Genomic DNA, 13378 nt, shown 5'->3' with positions numbered 1-13378 from the left:
AGATGCTTAGAGTGTGGATTGTGGGACACAGCTATATTTTCTGGAGCCAAAGGTATGCAGAAAACAAAGGCATTCACAAAGACCTAGGTTTGCCAAATGTAGACATTAAATGGATTGGACAGAGAGGGTTAAAGTGGCACCAATTGATGCCATTGGTGAAATCCTTCATGCATATCCAACACCCTGACCTCATAATAGTGCACTGTGGTGGCAATGACCTAGGCACTTTGACTGGGGTAGGTCTGGAAATCCTTATGAAGGACAGCTTTGCAGAACTGATTTCACTTTTCCCCAAAACTGCCTTTGTATATTCTAACATATGCCAAAGGCAGAAATGGAACTGGTCCGATCATTTTTGTCCACAAATTGAGAAAGCTAGGAAACATGTGAATAAATCTGTTTCTGCTTTTCTACGAGACTATAGAATGGGGTCCATTTACAATAACAATCTGCGCTTTCATATGCAAGAGATGGATAGGAGAGATGGAGTACACTTTACTGATGAAGGAAACAGAGTCTTCCTCAACAACTTTAGACTCTGTATAGGTACTTACTTATAAGTACCAAAAACTCTCAATGAACACAACGGCTCTTTTTAGAGCCACTCAAGAACAAATCACTTAAGCTTGATCTTTATCTCCCAAAAATTTCAATTTTTTTTCCTTGGATTCGCGCACCCAACGCGAGAGAATCCGTGCACCCAACGGGTTAGGATGCGCGCACCCTGCGCGCATTTTGCTGTTTTTTTTTTTAAAGGGGGCCCCAGGGGGTCCTTCTGGTACCCCCTAAGCACCTCTAGAGGGTCAGAGTGTTTCCACTCTGCCCCCTTTATATGTTTTACACACTTATTCCCCTTGCTTCTTCAGCCTCGCTTCTACCGAGGCAGAAAATGGGCGCCAACAGTTCCTGCTTTCGAATGTAGACAGACACTCGACAGCCAATTAGCATTCAGCGTGTGATCGGGAGGGTGCGCGCTGTGTTCGGGGGGGTGCGCTTGCGGTGCGGGTAGGGTGGGACCCCCTAAGCACCTCTAGAGGGTCAGAGTATTTCCACTCTGCCCCCTTTATATGTTTTACACACTTATTCCCCTTGCTTCTTCAGCCTCGCTTCTACCGAGGCAGAAAATGGCCGCCAACAGTTCCTGCTTTCGAATGTAGACAGACACTCGACAGCCAATTAGCATTCAGCGTGTGATCGGGAGGGTGCGCGCTGTGTTCGGGGGGGGTGCGCTTACGGTGCGGGTAGGGTGCGCGGATCCTCCCCGGCCATAGATATCACTAACTATTTTACCCTAATTTTCTCAGGAACTACTGAACAGATTCACACCATTTATGCAAAAGGCATGAGTCTAAACTGAGGACTACCACTTTGCCAAATTTGGTGTCATTCCGTTCAGCGGTTCGGGCTGTAGCTGCGACAACAGATCCTATGGGAAATTGCATGGGGAAAACGCGTTTTGGGACCCCCCTTTTTTCTCGGGCCCCGCTTGACGAATCACCACAAAACTTTCAGGGTAGGAGCAGAGCAGAGCTGGCCAAAAGTTTGGAAAATTTCGCGAAGATTCGTCACTTATACACCAACATACAGACACATACAAACATTTACACAGTTTAGTCACTAGTCTGCAGTAAGATACATTTAATGACTCACTTATAGAGTCAGTTACGCACCACAGAAAATCATCCATTTACACACTTGTACACCCACTTATTCTTCAACAGGCCTTTCCCTATATATATTAAACATATTAAAATTGTTCAGAAACACATACTCAATGGATGATGTCATCAGCGATGTCATCAGTGATGTCATTTGAGATGTCATCAGTGATGTCATGAGTGATGTCACTGACCATGTCATGAGTGATGTAATATGTGACGTCATCAGCAGTGGATTGCGGGCGCGCGAGTTATAGTTAGCTGAACTAACTATAACGGGGGAATTTCATTGGTTTTTTACGAGTGAGATGTCCAGCTAACTATATCATGTGTGAAACCTATGGTTTTTTCAGTGAATTTGCAAGGTTTTTTAAATGCTAATTCCTAACTATAACGTGTGTGAAACCTATGGTTTTTTCAGTAAATATATATATATATATATATATATATATATATATATGTATACTTACCAACAATCGAGTGCCGGCATAAAACTTCAACAGCACTTAAAAGAAAGAACTGAACAGTAATAAAGATGTAACCTTAAATACCTTTCTAAGTCAATTGTATTAGAGAGAGCCTACACCACAGCGTTGTACAGGTACAGGAATATTTTAAAAGAGATTTTAGTGTCTTGCTATTCTGGGTGGAGGGTTCTGGTAGAAATTAGTAATCTCTATGTTTATCATTATAGACGCTTGAGAAGATCTTCGCTAGGCAGCCCGTGAAGAGGGAGCGTAGCTGTGGCAGTCTCTCTGTTTTTTCTTTATTCCCCAACCACTTTCCCCCTCCTCCCTGCTAGCAGATATACTAGTCCATTGGCAGCGGGGTTTGGGATTTGGGTAAATATCTTCTGCTTCTGTGGAAACCGGTTCTCAGGTTAGTGGTACTTGACAACAGTAAATTGGAGTCATTTTGTTTATTTCACATTACTTTTGTGATGTGATATTACTGAAAATTATGTGATTACACCTGTATGTGTAATTTGTATATTTTCAGGTAAAAAGGCTGTCCATAGAGCACAGTAATAGAGTCTGTGGTGCTGTTGGGTGCTGCTGTTCATGTTGTTCTGTTCCATTTAGCAGTATTTTCTTAGCACAAAAAGGCATCCATGAGTCCAAAAATAGAGCTACGTGCAGGGTTCTGCTCCTCACATAATTTTGCATCATCTCAGTCAATTTCGCTCTCATTTTGCATAATTATGTTACAGAAAATTACACAAGTTACGTCCACCCCTAGTAATGGCAAGTTACAGCCCGAAGGTGTACACAACGGGTGAGAGGGCATTTAACAACTTGTACAGAACAAGGCAGTAGAGCTAAAAATGTATTAGAACATTCTCGTAAATGAGGGCAGAATATTCCGAATTAAGAAGGGAGAAACTGTAGAATGGGTTAACCACTCCCTATGCACAACGCTAAGTTAGCATAACCTAGATGGCTGTTGGAAAGCCAGCTTGCCGCTTCTGCTGCTTTTGCACGCAACACTGTTGTTACATGTTATTCATTCGAGAACTGCTGACCCGACTTTGCTTCACATGAGAACCGTCTGTTGTTTAACATCCTTAACAGCGAGCTGTGACGTTAGTCTGTACACCGTGTAAAGAACGAGTCTGGGTCACTAGACGGTGCAGGTTGTTGTGTTCAGGATGATCGTACCACTTTTTAGCCATAACATACATACAGCTGCCAATACCTCAAGGACGAGCCCTTTAATATTACAGAGCAGCATGTTTTCTGTTACATTTGAAATGAAGAGCTGTTGCAGGAGAGAGCCTAGCTGATCCTGTGATGTGATTCCACTAAGCTGATCTATAAGGTATGGGGTCCCCCATGCAAGCCTAAGAGACCTTTTATTAGTCTAATAATACCTTATTAGTTGCTAGAGAAAGGAGGGTGGTTGCTTTCCACTGTCATTATTATTATGATTGCTCCTTTCATTTTCTATGGTATTGTAACAATGCTGATGGTGCTGATCCTAACCATTTGTCTGCTTGTGTTAGCCAAAGTACTGCATCTTAGGACGCGAGGTTTATAAAATAAACTCTTTAAACTTTACCGTGTCTTTGTTATTCTGTTGTGGACTGATATATAGCTACCAACGGGTATTTCGGATTCCCACCACTCCTGAGAGTATCTAAGTCGCTTGTTCTGGGTTGTCTATACATTGGGACCGCCGAGCTAAATCTCGGATAACAAATGTGACACTAAGCTAGTCGGATAGGGGTTCTTGGTTCTGAGGGGAGTTTCTGGTACACCACAATTCTCTGAGGTCCTGGTTTCCTGCGCATAGTTCTGTGCATAAGCAGAATCCCTGCAACATGGCGCACCTAACGTTTGGTCTTTTGATCTGAAACGCCTTAGTAGTGCTTTTATTAGTCCACAACGCCCTCACTCTGGTTTTCGGACATCGGGAGTGACGGCTTAACCTACCTAGGTTTAGACTAAAGGTTCTTTCAAGCTTGATAATTAAAAAGGATTTCTTTTTCTGAACCCCAGTGCTACAGCATAGCTTTTTGTTGTTCTTCTGAGTGTCCAGATGACGGTCAATATTGCAGTGCATAGTCGGGTTCCCCTGACCGCACATTTGAGAGTCTATGGGGTCCCGGATGATGGCTTGGCTGTTATTTTAGTGGTAGGCGCGGATGCGGCGTTCCCGTATGAGTTGTTTTACTCTTGGGTGACGTTTGAGAAAGTGGATGCAAACGACAATTTGTTCCACGAATATGCTCACACCGCAGTGCCTGCAGCCTATGCCCCTTATCGGACACTTGAAATTCCTCTCACTGCCTGGCAGCATACTATTTGGTTTAATGGCGCCCTTCCCCATGCGGTAGTACCGGCGAGAATGGGCCCATTGTCTATTGCAGGGGCCACATGGCCAGTGCTGGCCGGTTATACTCCCCATCCACGCTACATGACTGTGGCGGTGGCGGAGTTACGTGTACTACACACTGCCCTGATTACGGTCCATAGGGCGTTAGTGCAGTACGTGTCTCGCAATGTACAGGTGAGGGGCACCTGCGGTTGCAGGCCACACGACTGACCATCACGCGATGGTCATCTTTCCTGTTATGGTTAATGCGGTTGTCGGCAAGCGCCCCCAAAATAGGGATGAATTTCCTTACTGGCTTGCTGAAAAATTTGATCAATTAGAAGCCGTGTTTCCACATACATCTCCTGTGGATAAACACAGGATACTCACTATTACTTTGCCAAAAGATCTGGTACCGGATATGGTCGACTGTGACAATTGGGGCAAGGTCTTTGCTGCGACCTATGCGAAGTGCTATGGCACTCCGTCTATGTCTGTACTGCCCTTGGTCATCAAGAAGGTCCAAGACAATCATGGTGCAGAGGCAGCTATTGAGTTGGGAATGAGGCTTGTCGACAGCTTCGATATTGTTTGTTCCATGGTTATGGGCAACCTCAAGGGAGACGCCATGCAATTCCAAGTGTGTAATATGTTGGCACTTGTGGATCCGGGCGACAGGCCAAAGGAATTCGCTAAAATTATAGCGAAAGCCTACAGAATGGTGGGACGTAGCACCTTTAGTGTGAAACCCACCGTGATCATTCCTACTGTGGTGCAGCAGACTAAAGTGAGTTCGTCTACTAAAGACGAGAAGCCCAACTTTCCAAAACAAAGTTGGCGAGCTAAAAAACAGGGGAAGCAGCAAGAGAAACGGAGGTCTCGTTCTGCGTCGCTGGTGCAGGTACAAAGTGAACGCACTTATGATTTGCGCGATCGTTCTAATATTAAGTCACCTGATAGATTTCAGGTTCCTGAACAACGCTCTCCTCGTTCTTCACAGGAAACATCGGCTTTTCAATCCGGTGGCGGAGATCGTGGGAAAGGAAAGGGTGCTCAAGGTCGTGAGCAGCCCCGTCAGACTGACGGTAAAGGCAAGCAGGACGAATCTGCACGTCAAAGACCCCCATTTCAAAAGAAGAAAGTTGCTGCTTTAACTGCGAGATATGCCTCAGATGGTACGGACACAGCTTCTGAACCAGACATGGGCGCTAACGCTGCTAGACAGCGCGGAGGAAGTTACAGTAGTGCGACAAGCACTGCGTCCATTTCTGGAGGCGATAGCAACTGATACCTTTGTAAGTGTTGAAACTGCTGATACTCACGTTTCCCCCCCTGAACGGATGTTTCAAATTGTCCTTCTAATTGAGGGTGACATACAACGCAAAATTAAAGTGGTATTTTGGGATAATCTAACCTCCACCTATGATATCCTGTTGGCGGAGGCGGATTGGCCCCCGGCTTTCGTTTTAGATGCTCCTAGAGGGGAGGTAGTGATCCTCCCATCCTTTGGCCACGTGGTGCTGCTGGAACATTCTAACAGGTTAGCTGGGGAGTGGGCGCAGGTGCTCGCACCTGCGTTGTACCATACTCAGGTGGGCCGGGACAAGTGTTCTCCCAATCATATGATTCCGTTATGGTTGGAACCCCAGCCACAACCCCAATACCGCATGCGTCGCGAGGCTCGGTCTCACGTCGCGTCCATACTTGAGCAATTGGAATATCAGGGAGTAATTGAAACATGTGTGTCACCCATGAATAATCCTTTATTCACTGTGACGAAGCCTGATGGATCGTACCGCCTAGTTTTAGATTACCGGCACCTAAACTCGCACTGCCGGACATGCGCGTTACAGAATACACACAGTTCGGCTCTCGTCGATAGTCTCGTGAGAAAACGATTTAAAACCACACTTGACATCTCCAATGGCTTTTATAGCCATAATCTGTCCCCTCATAGCTATGAGTAGACAGCGTTTACCTCGGGTGGCAAAAAAAAGAAGTTTAAAAGTCTCCCGATGGGCTATAAAAACAGCCCCGGGGTCTTTGCTGCTCGTGTGGTCTCCCTTTTGGAGATGATTGACCCGGAAGCATATTCGTATGTAGATGACATCTACCTGATGGACGACGAGTTGCTTCCACACCTTGCTCGCGTGGATAACATAATAACTATGTTTGCTGACTTTGGTTACAAGTTCAACTTTGCCAAGTCCCACATTGCCGAGTTCACAGTGTTGTTCTTGGGATACAAATTCAATCATGAGGGTCGAGGCTTGGCACCGCAGTTCCTTGAGAAATGCGCAAGCCTTAGTACTCCTACGACACTGAAGAAATTACAATATTTGCTGGGTTTTCTGAATTTCTGTCGTACCTACATTCCTGATTATGCCCAGCGTATCAAGTCGCTTTATGCCTTGGTACAACCTACTTTTACCAAATCTTGCTGGCTGCCTGAGCATTCGGCTGCATTGCAATCTTTGCAGTCTGATCTTCTTGCTTCTTGCTTCAAAGTTCTTACAAACTTGTGATAACCACACTAACCTAGTCATTAGAATCATACCGGGTGCAATGAGGGCGACACCGTTTCCATTGCTTACAAATCTCATCTGTACACTTCGGCTGAGCTGTGCTTCTCCGCTGTCGAGAAAGTACTGACAGCAGTTCAGATGGCGATCCTGAAAGAGCGAGCGCTGTCACAGGGGAAGCACATGCTGGTGGTAACACCGTACCCTGCCCTTGAGGCGGTTCCTAAAGCGAGTGTACCGAATTCTAAGGCTTTGCATCCAAGGTGGATACAATGGGCAACCTCCTTGACTTCGCCTGACGTCACATATATTTTTGACGCGGCATTACAGACACAGGAGTTCTTGGAGTATGAATTTGTTCATCCGGCTCCTCTGACTTTGCGCCCGCTCGAGGAGTACCATTGTGTCATTTACACTGATGGGTCTGCGCAACCCGCAACTGGATTGAAGCACGCCTATTCAGCAGCCTGCGCAATTGTAGTAGGTACTTTCGTGAACGGTGAGTTCCAGTCTGATGTCGTGCATACGCAGTCATTGGGTGATTGTACCGCGCAGTTGGCAGAACTGAAAGCTCTGGTGCTTGCACTGGAGTTTGCTGATCCTCGAGTCACCACTCTTATAGTGAGTGACTCGTTCTATTGTGTTCAATCATACAACGAGAATCTACACTTTTGGAGTCACAATGACTTTCGTGATTCGAAAGGTATCACAGTAAAGCATAAAATGCTTTGGGTTCGAGTGGCAGAACTTAAAGAAGGTCTGACCCTCGTGAATGTAATTCACACTCTGGGTCACCAACGTGTTGGTGTCCATGCTGTCGGTAACAGTTTGGCTGACGAGGCAGCAAAAACCGCAGTGGCGACATATTTAGTAGCAGCAGTTACAAGGTCCAAAACTAGGATTGATGATGACATCTTGGCAGCTATTGCTGCGTCCGAGACAGGGACGGGTTTTCCGAAAGGATTCCCTTCCCGCTACCATTATCATTTAAGTCCTGATAACGTCCCGTTAGTGAGGATTAATGACGATGGTGACAGAATTATTCCCAACGCGGACTGCAGACCATCTCTGATTACAGCTGCCCACGAAGGTGTTGCGTCTGCGCACGCCGGCGTTTCGGCAACTGTATCTCTTTTGCAGCAACGTTACTGGTGGTACGGTTTGTACAAACAAGCGCGAGCTTATGTTCTTTTATGTGACATTTGCCAGCAGATTAAACCTTCTACTGTCGCGCGTCCACCACAAACGCAGCTGTATATATCTAATCAGCCACTTGTGTGCGTTTATTTAGATCACTGTGGTCCTTTTTCCTCTGATACTGCGTACAAGTACATCTTGGTTGCAGTGGATTCGTGCACACGTTTTCTGTGGGTGTGGCCGCAAAGGAGTACTGATGCCTGGACGGTCATCAAGGATTTGCGTGTCTTTATTGGAAGTTTTGCATGTGGTACCCTTCATTCTGACCAGGGCCCTGCGTTTGCCTGAATCAATGACTTCCACTGCCCCTTCCAAAATTGCTATAATTTTTGCCTGGTTCAAGAGACATTTTTTGGTGGCACCATGGACTTACATCTGGCTGGTGCTACTATGTATTTTTTTGCTCATGACAATTGGCTTTGTGGTAGTGTTTTTTAAACTTATAAATGGACACTACCTGACTGAAAGATCTACGATTGGATTGATTGATGGAACTTTGGCCCCCCATTCCTCATCACACATTATGAAAAGGGACCAGACGTTTGTGAACATTACTGCCTGGCCTGTTCGTGATGGGATCGCTTGGGATGCTGTTAAATTTCAAATTCATGGACCTACCGAAGTGATTAATGTGCCTAATGTATTTCGTGTTTCTATGAGTGATGTAGTTAAACAGAATATCCGATCTGATGATTGGGATGTACAAGCAATAGAAGCACTGTTTTCTGATCTAAAATATTATGCTGCATTTGATGCTGAAGATTTGTATTTAAATTCTGCTAATTATGGTGATCAATTTTGTTATCAACATTATGGCACACATTTCCTACACAGAGCAAATACCTTTCGAAATTTTGTTAGTTACACACAATGGGAACATTGTCCGGCCCCTTCTCGTGGCAGTTCTGCCACGTTAGTGAACAAATTCACATACTTCTCGGATTTTAGTGTGTCTAAAGCGGCCTCCTTTTATTTTAAAATGGCGCCTGAGACCGCCTCAAAGGTAAGGTTGACACATACCAAATAATTATATTCTAAGTCCTTTATGGATGAATTGGCTGTCGGAGGCTATGAGCTATGGAAAGCTACTATCGATCTAAAATCGGTTTGGGGTACTAAACCATGGCAGGTTCAGGGAACAGAAGCTTTGCATCGCGCTTGTCTTATCCCGAACCATATTTTATTTTTGAATTCATCTATTTTTCAGACGAGTTGTTTTGGTTTGGCAACGTCTAAAAAAATAAATTCCCCCACAATCCCGGATCTGGGTGCGTACCCCGGCTGGGGTAATTACACAGATCTTTCCCTCACTAAGTTGCAATCCCTCATTTCCAACACCACCTTTAATGTTTCGGGGTTTGATCCTGAGGGGTGGTTGGTGTGGCAAACGGGTTCAGATTCTTGTCAACGTCGATTTTTAGCCTTGTCACCAGGGTACACTCAAGTAAGGGTAGATCCTCGTTTTGAATCATCACACACTGTAACTACCTACTCTGTGGGTAAGTTATGCCAGTCGTGGTTGCAACACTCCACATTAGCGTCTGTTAAGCTTCATTTGTCACGTTTAAATGACAAGATTGATTTGAATGATTTTATTAAAGGTCCTGCAATAGGCAGGTCCAAAAGATGGGTATATGCTATTTACAACGAAGTTTGGAAATTGTCACAAATTGAGGCTGCCTCCAGATTACGTGCTATTGACCAAGCCAATATGGAAAAGGTGTTGGCTGTGATTGATAATAGTATAAATACCTTGTCTTCTAGAATTTACACGTTAGATAATATTGTTTCATCTGTCGTTGACATTGTGCAGGATGATTTGTCTGTGTTGTATCATGGCCAGAATCAGTTGTGTTCTGTTATGCAGTTTGTATGGACTTTACAAACGTTAAAGGCTGGGAAGGTTCCATGGGATTACATGAATGTTTCCTCTTTGTTCCTCCCATTTAATTTAACTACAAAACAACAGTTTATGTCCATGAAGGATGCCACTTATTCATTGCTGCACATTGAGAAATTAGAAACGTTGCCTTTCTCTATTGCCGAGTTAAATTCGGCCACGTGGCTTATCCACGGCGTGATCACTTTACCTTTTTCGCTTTTTAAATTTAGTTCGTGCATGAAACATTATGCTCTTGGCAGATATGAACAACTTAGTAGTGCGTTCCTGCACGAAGTTTGGTTGCTCCCGTTTACATATAGATGCATGCGGGAGGGCACAGAGGTTTATCTGAAGGGTGAGGAATGCACTTCTGCTCCTGATCATTCTGCCGTGTGTAGACACATACAATTACATGGTGCTTGCAATGTACACGCTCCTAATTTGTCTTGCGTTCTGAAAGGTGTACCGGTGCCAGTTATTACCCCTTCCTTTACACTGCTTGCTAACGGTAGTTATTTGCTTTTGAATAATGAGAATTGCTGTGGGATGCTAAAGGGCATCCCATACATAGTCACTGTTTCAGGGCGTGTAGTTTGCTGTAATAATGTCCTTTTCCCGCCCCCGCATGGCCGGCTCGATGTTTCTATCTGGCCTTCAACTCCAACCTTGAGCGCAGAGTTCAACCAGATGAGCAGAATAAGGGCTCTTTTGTCTCAAAGGGAGGTCGCTTTAACTTCATCCCGTGAATCCTTTCTTCTTCACGTGGCAAACACCCGCACGGAGGTGCAGGCACTTTTGAATACTGACCTCCCCTTCCATTTTGGAACATTGATACAGACTATCTTTAATGCCTCGTCTACGACCGGCATAGTTCATTTTTTTAAACTAGTGGGCTCCGGCCTCGTGACCTCCTTTCAGACTATTTTTGGTGTGATTCCCGCATTTTTTCATTCTATTTTTTCCAGTGTCTTCTGAGGTCTTCCTTTGCTTCTCGCCCTTATAGCTGGAATACTTCTGTTGTTTTGCGTCCTACGCAATGGCTGCGCTACTTGCGTACAGAGACAACATGCCCCGGCTGTTTCATCTGCGTAACCGGATGCTTGAATACTATGGCACGTTGCCCCTGGCGACCTTAAGTGTTGCGTATGGGTTGTCCTTCCGGTTTCCCTTCTTAACTTGTGTGCAACCCGTCTTTCACAGCCTGGATTGTCCATTCCAGTGGGCTCTGGATTTATGCCTGTCAACCTCGGTGTCACCTGTGCCGGATTTTGGTCAACTGATGGGCCCCTTAACGGCTCATGAGCATGAATGTTCTGGTGTTGGGTTTATGGCCTTGGGTGCGGCACATGGAGTCCTTGGAAATTGGGCCATTGAAGAGGCTGCGATCGACTTTCTGGAACGAAGTTATATCGAGGAACCTTCCTGTTGTCCCTGTGTGGTGCTGGAAGCTCCAATTGTGAGTGAACACGTGTGTTCCTTTCCCTTGCTGAATTGGATGGCAGATACTTTTGCGGAACGCTCCAATGATTTCCTCTTGGAGGCTGTTGCAACTTATTGTGCCTATACCTTTATGGATTGACTTTTTGTCTTGGTCGACCCATGGAGTATCCATCGATGTCTTTTTTTCCCCATTTTTTTTTTCATGGTTTTTTCCACCTGACGACATCTTTTTCTGTTTTGCATTTTTTATTTTTTTCCTTTCGAACTTTGCACTTACCTTATATGGACTTATAGTTCATGCCCTTGGTTCCGTTCTTTCTAACTTGAACTCTGCGTTCATGATACGTGCGCCCCTAGTGGTTAGTAGTCCGATCAAAGGGGGGTGTAGTATGGGTTAACCACTCCCTATGCACAACGCTAAGTTAGCATAACCTAGATGGCTGTTAGAAAGCCAGCTTGCCGCTTCTGCTGCTTTTGCACGCGATACTGTTGTTACATGTTATTCATTCGAGAACTGCTGACTCGACTTTGCTTCACATGAGAACCGTCTGTTGTTTAACATCCTTAACAGCGAGCTGTGACCTTGGTCTGTACACCGTGTAAAGAACGAGTCTGGGTCACTAGACGGTGCAGGTTGTTGTGTTCAGGTTGATCGTACCACTTTTTAGCCATAACATACATACAGCTGCCAATACCTGAAAGACGAGCCCTTTAATATTACAGAGCAGCATGTTTTCTGTTACATTCGAAACGAAGAGCTGTTGCAGGAGAGAGCCTAGCTGATCCTGTGATGTGATTCCACTAAGCTGATCTATAAGGTATGGGGTCCCCCATGCAAGCCTAAGAGACCTTTTATTAGTCTAATAATACCTTATTAGTTGCTAGAGAAAGGAGGGTGGTTGCTTTCCACTATCATTATTATTATGATTGCTCCTTTCATTTTCTATGGTACTGTAACAATGCTGATGGTGCTGATCCTAACCATTTGTCTGCTTGTGTTAGCCAAAGTATTGCATCTTAGGACGCGAGGTTTATAAAATAAACTCTTTAAACTTTAGCGTGTGTCACGCCCGCCCCACAGAACAGCGAAAGTCAGTGCTGGGGTTGTAACTTATGTTTTTATTTTCTTTAAGGATAACCGTTTTTCTTTGTACAGAGAAGGGTTTCCCCACGAGGGTTGTCGTAAGGAAGGAAAGGCCTTTGGTTGCTGCGGGTTCCTCAAGCGTCTTCCGTCTTCGGGTGTAGGTGCGGGGTGTGGTCCAGCCAGGCGTCCCCCTCGGAAAAGAAGAACAGAAGAGGACGATTAGTACCCGACCTTGATCCCCTTTTCTAGTCTCGTGGCCAACGTTATCCTCAATCCCGCTAGGGTATGGGTTGGGGAGGTTACTATCGTCCCCGGGCCCTTTTAGTCAGGGTGGCAACCCGCTGGAGATAGTTTACAACCCGCCCCTGTGCTATCTCTCCGTTACTTGGTGGGGGAAGGGGATTGGGGCTCGGCTATAGTCCCGAGTAAGACATCTGTACCTGCCACCAACCCACAAGGGCCCTCCCTGTTTTCTCCGCCACTTGCCTGAGGCCGGGACCCGGTTTCTGGGCCCCGGCTGCTTCGTCCTTGCGTCCTTCCTCGGGGCACCACCACGAGTCCCTTTCGGTTGCCGCCGTCGTCTCTCTCTTTCCTCCTTTCTCGCCTTTGTTCGTCCCCTTCTCCGTGCTCTGTTCCGGACTCCCGCTCCGCTCCGCGTTCTCGCTCTTCTCCTCGTCCGCTCTCTGCTCCCCGATCTCGCTCCGCTCCTCGATCTCGCTCTGCTCCTCGCTCTCGCTCCGCTCCTCGATCTTGCTCTGCTCCTCGCTCTCGCTCTGCTCCT

Source organism: Triturus cristatus, chromosome 2_1 (assembly GCF_964204655.1).
Source record: "Triturus cristatus chromosome 2_1, aTriCri1.1, whole genome shotgun sequence".
Classification (NCBI taxonomy): Eukaryota; Metazoa; Chordata; class Amphibia; order Caudata; family Salamandridae; genus Triturus; species Triturus cristatus.
This window is presented reverse-complemented; position numbering follows the sequence as displayed.